Below are 7134 nucleotides of genomic sequence, written 5' to 3' on the forward strand. Positions count from 1 at the left end.
TATAGATACAGTCTGGGATCTGGATTGCTGCTGTTACGGCGAAATGAAGTTGTTCTTTTGAAACTGAGAATTCCTTTGTTCTGATCATATGCCTGTCCAACACTGGTTTAAGGGTTTCACTATGTAATGAAGTTTCTGTTCATAAAAAGGCAACTGCAGTAGCTGCTGGGAAGGTCTTTTTGTGTTTCATTTCAGCCAACTTTTGTGAATTCAGTTGATTATTTAAAAAAAAAATTTAAAGTTGTGCTTTTCAGTATCACCTGGATAAATTCCCCTCTTTCCCCTTTACTGTTATTTCAAAGGAAATGTGGAAGTGTTTACTGAGTATTTTACTTGAAAAAGAAACAGGACTTGATGAGTGAACAGTTGATTGTGCCATCCTTGTGAGACCGTGTGCTGACCTAGGCTGTGGATGTGAATGGCATGCTCTGCTCACTGACATTCAAAGGGTAATGACTCAGAACTTTAATTTGACATCAGTAATGATTATTTGAATACAAGTTATTCTTGCTTAAGTACACAGCTCTTCATGCTTTGATTAAAGCTGCTCTAAATCTTACTGGTTATTGAAGTGTTCCTGATATGCTGTGGGAAGAAACAGCTTTGCCTTCTCTCTTAGAGCTGAAGCTGCCAATAAGGCATCAGAGTTGCACAGACAGGATTGTTTTGTTCAGAAGAAAACCACTTGAGTTGTGTCAGGGAATTCAATGTAAGCTAACTCTTCTGTACTGATGGGTGATAGCATTTGAATATTTCCCTTCTAAAACAAGGACTCAGACACCATTCCTTGTGTTGTGCTCTCCAGGTGTCTTTCCAAGCTGCTGGCAGGGAAGGGAGGAGCAGGAAAGGGAAGGAGAGCGAGACAAGGTGGTGCGTGTGCCAGCCCTGTGTGTTGGTGCAGCAGCACCAGTGCCAGGTCAGATTGCAAACACGTGACAGGCTTGCACAGGTACCACAGCAGTACCCAAAGGGTTGAATGGCCATTCAGACAAACTTCCTTTATCTGCTTGCTTAAAATAATGTGGCTTTAAAATTACAAAAGTAGAAATCACACAACCTCTACCCATTCTCTTTTTAGTTTGTGAGAAAATAGATGCATGTTATACAGCCAAGGTCAGAGACCAAGGGTGACTAAACAAAGAAAAAAAACTTTAGGGAGCACATTTTGTTAAACATCTGAATTTGTAGACCTTTGATTAATGCAGACCTCTTGACTTGGCTTTCTGTTGTGTGTGTATTGACCCTTTGCTTGTATAATTGAAGCAGTTTCAGGTATGCACAGCTGCCTGTTCAACACCTTCCCGTTATTTTACAACTTCTGGAACAGGGGTGGGTAGAAATTGGGTAAGAATTGTTGGTCTGCCACATGAAATTGGATAATGCTCACGTTTCCTGGATGGGAAGTGATTCACTGGAGCCAACTCTAGCAGTAAAAATATCACAGGGGATGATGAAAAGCTGCCATTCTCCATTTGAGTTGCAAGTTCTCTGACCTTAATAAATGAGGAATTATTACTGGGCTGCTGTTCCATGAAAAAATACTCTGTGTGTTTTCTGGTCTGTTCAATGAGGCAGATCTTTTTCACTCCATAAATGATTGTTTCCTTTAATGCCAGCTTGTCAACCATGATGGGAAAGACCAATTGATACAATTTATTGCTTGGTGCAAATCTTCCAACTCAGGTACTGACTGTGGGGAAAACCATCCTCCTAGTTATTAAAAGGACTAATTAATTTTGCAGTATATGTTTGTGGAACCATTTCTAATTGAGTTTTACTTGCACCTGAAAGCACAAGGAGTCTACACAAATACACCTTGGACTGAATTGCTTGGAGCTGCTATACCAGATCCCTGCTGTACAGTCAAATGCTGGAAACATTTATGCCTTGCTCCTCTTGTGTTCTGTAGAAAATAAATCTGTTCTGTATATTTGCAACTGCCCAGAGAAAGCTGAGGTGCAGTAATTTCTGAATTTTGCTGCCTTGCTGTGAATTGGGGCTTCTTTCATTTACAGGTACACGATGTGGTTTTGTAGGAGAAAATTCTGTTGTGCTTGTGACAGTGATCTAAAAACGTGGCTGTTTTCAGACTGAGAAAAACAGTGTGACTGTTTCTAGGATACTGTTCCGAGGTGAATTTTGCCTCCTCCTTGGGTTTATGTACCCTATGGAACAGGGATATAAAACACCTCTCAAATCACTTTTAATGGACATTTTCAGAAGGAAGAAAGTCACTATAAACTTGCAGTATGGATATAACAAGACCTTGTTCTAGAAGTGTAACAGCTGTTCATATGTATTGCTAATATATTTTGAAATGCTCCATACCTGAGGTCAGAGGACCAGCAGATATTCCTGAATCTATGTTGCCTTTTAAAGAGGAATTGAGGCCCGTGTCCAAGGTGGTGCTGTGTCCACACTGAATTCTGAAAGCGTTCCTCCCCTCATCCTTTTGTGGGCTTTTAAGAAACAGTACAGAACCTGTCCTGCAACATATATACATGGAAATTTAGCAAGGTGTGTGATAGTGTGCACTAATACTCATTTTACAAGGTCACAGTGTCTAGTGACAAGTGTCTGACAAGCTGCATGACTTACAGCATTGGCATTTCATTTAAATGCTTCTGCAGGAAAACCTTACTGAGAGGTATTTCTGGAGTCAAGATCTCTGTGTGACTCCTCAGTAAAAGGAAGGCAAGATGCTGTCTCATTAAAAGTATCCAAGTTTGTCCAAGTCATAGTTTACCAAGGCTGTAGAAACAGGCATTCCTTCATAATGATTTTCATAATGAAAAATGCCTGTGGGTACTTGAAGAGGGAGTTGTGACTCAGTTATTGGCTGGCTATCTCTCATTTGCCATACCCTGCCTATTTTACTGTTTCTCACTTGAGTTGTGTGTGTTTTTATGCACAAGGGGGTCAGCGTGTTGCACTTTAACCTGGTTCTGAGCAGAAACTCAGTGGCCTCACGTGTAACTTTTAATATTCCTCTGTATTGCAAAGGTCTTTGATTTCTGTTGTCTATACTTGCCTTAATATTTAAAGATGGGTGTTGAAAGCATGTGTTAAGTATCTGTTTCATTTTTTTGTAACTTCAGGTTCAATCAAACCAGACTGAACAGAATTCAAAAAAGGCTGAGTTTTCTTTATTTTACCCCCAGTCAGTCCTTCCTACGTGTAGTCCAGAGGGGCACAGTGTGCTTTTAAGGTTTTGATAACAATTTCATTACTTCATGTCTAGTTGAATTTTTTATTGCTGTAAAATTGGTTATTGAAAACTGTATTTCTTCATCTCAAGATATAATTTATGGTACTGCTTTATCTTCTGAAAGCTGGTTTTAAAAAAAATTACATTTGGCTTTTTTTATTTTCCTCCTCAATTTAAAGGCATGTGGTATAAAAGGAAAATAAAATGCCTTCAGCATAATTCTTTCTTCTTTATGGAATAAAGTTGAAGAACCTCAAGAAGAAAGACTGATTTAGCAGTGAGGGTTTTATCAACCTTAAATAGGCATTTCATACCAAACTAATGGAACATTTTTACTTCTTCGCTGTCAGATACAAAGAGCATAAAACTTTCTTATAACAAAAAACTCACACATTTAAATTGCAAGCTTTGAAACACTTGGTCTTGTATTTTCTGAGTGCAATTTCTGAAGAGATATTGAGGTAACTGATGCAAGGTTGGAGCACTACTGGAGTTATGCAGCCTGTAGTTCAGTTTCTCTGTTTGTCGCTGCCAGAGTCTTGCAGTCTGTATTTTGGCATTCGTAAAGCTGTGGAGTTGGAGGTACTGAGGAATGTTCCACAAGATTAGGGATAAAAGTTGACCCTGTGAACCTCCCTATACTACAAAGTATTACAAAGGAGTGAGTCAGAGCTTTCTGAGTTCAAAGTGAGGAGTGTTGGACAAATTCCCCTGATTTATTTAGGCAAGCCTGAAATAGAATGCAGTTTTCTACCAGAATTCTCTTCAAGGCTGTTTTATGCTGTGTACCTTACAGGAAGGTTATGTTTAGATTTGCTCTGTATGTATCTTATTACAAGATTAAAAACTTGGTTTATTATCTGCTCTTTGGTGTCTGTGAATCTTAAGGCAATAGCTGCATTTAGCTAAGACTTACAAAACTTGGTTTACAGCTAAAGGTGGCTTACTGGTTTAAGGTTAATAAAACTAAAAAGTGATTCTTGGCTTTGAACTGAAAAAGACCACTCCAGATCTTAACAACATCATCACATAAGTTTCTCCAACATGAGTAGGCTTAACCACACTAGTGTATTCTAGCAGCCTGCTGCTCATTTCTTTGTGGTTAAACTGTCAACTGTGCTAAAATATTAAGGTTTAAAAAAAAGATAAATCTGAGTCCCTAAATGTTCACGATACTCTGCATTTCAGCACCGGCTGATTTGGAAGGAAAAACTTTGAAGCCATGTTTGCCACCCTGTTATGAAAATCAAGGTGATAAGATGAATGTTGGTGAAGTTTGAAACCTGGTTTTGTTGAACCTAATGAGGCTATAAACAGTCTATGATTTTTGTGCACATATTATGGATTAAAATGTCTCAATTTCTGGCCAGAATGCAGTTTGCAGTGCAGCCTCTCGTCTTATTTTCTACTCTTTCTGTTAACACATGCAGTATAATAAAAAATTAAACTTAGCAAGTCTAAAATAAGATTTTAGAGGACTGCCCAGGGTTTTTTGTTTGGTTGGTTTTGTTGGGGGCTTTTTTTTTCCAGAGAAATGAGGGTTTCCTGCTTCGAAGGACTCTTGTTAACATTTCCAAATTTAACTTCTCATAATCATGTAAATAAATACCACCTCTACTGAAATCAGTTGCATTATGTTGGTGTAAATGAAACCAGAGCTTGAGTTGTGTTTCTCATGAGTCTGTTGATTAGTTTTGAGTCTTTCATTTGCAATTAGGCATTGAAATGAGCTGTACATTTTATGAATTTTCTGTGGTGTTATTCATAGTTCAGTATGTTCCAGAATAGATTTTTTTGCAGTGGTAACAGCTAAGTACAACTTCTATTTCTTTTCAAATCCAGCTATTTAAACTTAAGCTAAATTATTCTTCAGAATACAAGTCAAATTTTAAAATAGAATCTTTGTCTGAAATCACATTGTCAAAGAGTGTTTCTGCCTTTTTGGGTGTCTTGCACATTCTCGTTCCCCCACACACCTGTTCTTGCCAATGTCAGTGGGAAATTTGCTGAACTTTATCCCAGTTGTCAAACCTGCCCTCGTTTGGGGTAATGAACAGTCCAAGGCTTGCTGCCACAGTTTGCTAACAAGTCATGGATGGACAGAATGGATCATGAGATGGAAGGCTTGCAAAACTTTCATGTTCAGTTTTAAGGGAACCTGACTGTTGGAACATACACTTTGGTTTTAATGGTACACAATTCCTCAGGTGGAAGTGCAGTGACTTGGTGAGTGTTCAGAGCTCATCATGTGCTCTCTGTGGCCTGGCCTGGCTGCAGTTGAAGGTAATGAAACATCTGTGGGTTCATTCTGAAGGGAAGCTTTGCCCTGTGAAATTAAGAAAAAGATGGAAAAAATTCATGCCAGGTCTAAAATTCAGTGTAAAAATGTATGGATGTGGCATGTGGCCACTGGCACAGTATGAATTAAGTCGTAAGTTGCATGTGGTTGTATGTGGGTATTGCAGGTTATTTGTGGAAAAAGGCAAAAAAAAAGCCCCAGCAAATGAACCATATCTGAATATCCACCAAATTCACCTGGAAGGAAAATTCCCTCATGCCATTCTGCCTGATGAAGCACCGGGTCTGGAACTGAGAGCAGGACACACGGTGCAGCACCGGGACCACGGCCCTGACAGAGCAGGCACTGGTGCGCCCACCCTGCAGGCTGCCTGCAGGAGCCCAAATGTGGTTATTTTCAAGGAAAAGACCTGAAAATGAGAGCCTTGGAAACAACATTTTGTATCGAGGGAAGGGAAGGAACAGAAAATATATCTGCTTCTACAGGTTAATTTGTGGCAAACCTTCAGCTCAGGTTTCCCAGCATAGGAAGGGACAGAGCTGGGCTCAGTGGGGCTGCTTATAGACCCCAGCACAGGCACATGCACTGTGGGCACAAGCTCTGGCCTCCAAGCATTCACATTCCTTGAGTACTCCCACCTCCAAATCCATGACATCAAGTCTTAACACTGCTCAGGTAACCTGTTGTCAGTACACCAACATTTGTCCTGGAAGTGCTAGTTCTTACCACTTAAAATAGAAACTTTGGGCTTTGTGACCTGGTTCTTAAAGAAAAATAAAATCTGGTGATGTCTGTACTGCTTCAGTGTAAATGTACTGCCTGGAATACCTGGCACTGGTAGATAGGACTAAAAAAATCTTTGGGAGTGCATGTCCAAGCTGTCTTCTCCCAACACTGCCACCTGTCCGTTCCTTTCACGTGTTCCTGTCCATGTGCCCGAGTGATCCCAGTAGAGCCACCTGGGCACTGCTACTGCCGTGGTGTTACCCGATGCTCTTGTGGTGCTGCACGGAATTTCCAGCTGCATTCCAAGTGTTCCTGCCTCACACATCTGCTTGGAAATGCCATGTGCAGCTGTTGTGCTGTTCCCCCAGCAAAGCAGCAAACTTTTATTTTTATTTCTCCGCACCAAAAGCCAAGAAATCTTTACCAGCTAACGCAGCTTTTGGCCCTGGTGCTGCAGGCAGAAGGCCAGGGGTGCTCAGGCCAAACCCCTTCAGCTGGAAGGTATTGTGCTGCTGTTTCTTTTGGAAGCACAGATGCAACTGGATTCTTCTGTTGAGTCTTCTCGTGTCACCAATTCCCAGGAATGAGGTCTTGGCCCTGTGCATGTAAGTGGAAAATATCCATACATTTCAGTGGGATGGGGAGCCCATCCAAGTTCCCTCTGTAAATGGAGCTAGTTAGCAATGCATAACTCTGTGTTCAGAATGGATTTGGATTAGGTGGAAATAAAACAAGTGTTGACTTGTCTGCTAGCAGTGGTTTCTGTGACTTTTTGTGGATCACTGATACTCCCGCTGGGATTTAAACACTCCCATTTGCCTCCCACTACTGTTTTCTTGTGCTTCCTGAGATAACTGCTTGATGTCTTACAACTTTGTCAGAATTCAAACTTCTCACATGC

This window comes from Pithys albifrons, chromosome 9, assembly GCF_047495875.1.
Source record: "Pithys albifrons albifrons isolate INPA30051 chromosome 9, PitAlb_v1, whole genome shotgun sequence".
Taxonomy (NCBI): domain Eukaryota; kingdom Metazoa; phylum Chordata; class Aves; order Passeriformes; family Thamnophilidae; genus Pithys; species Pithys albifrons.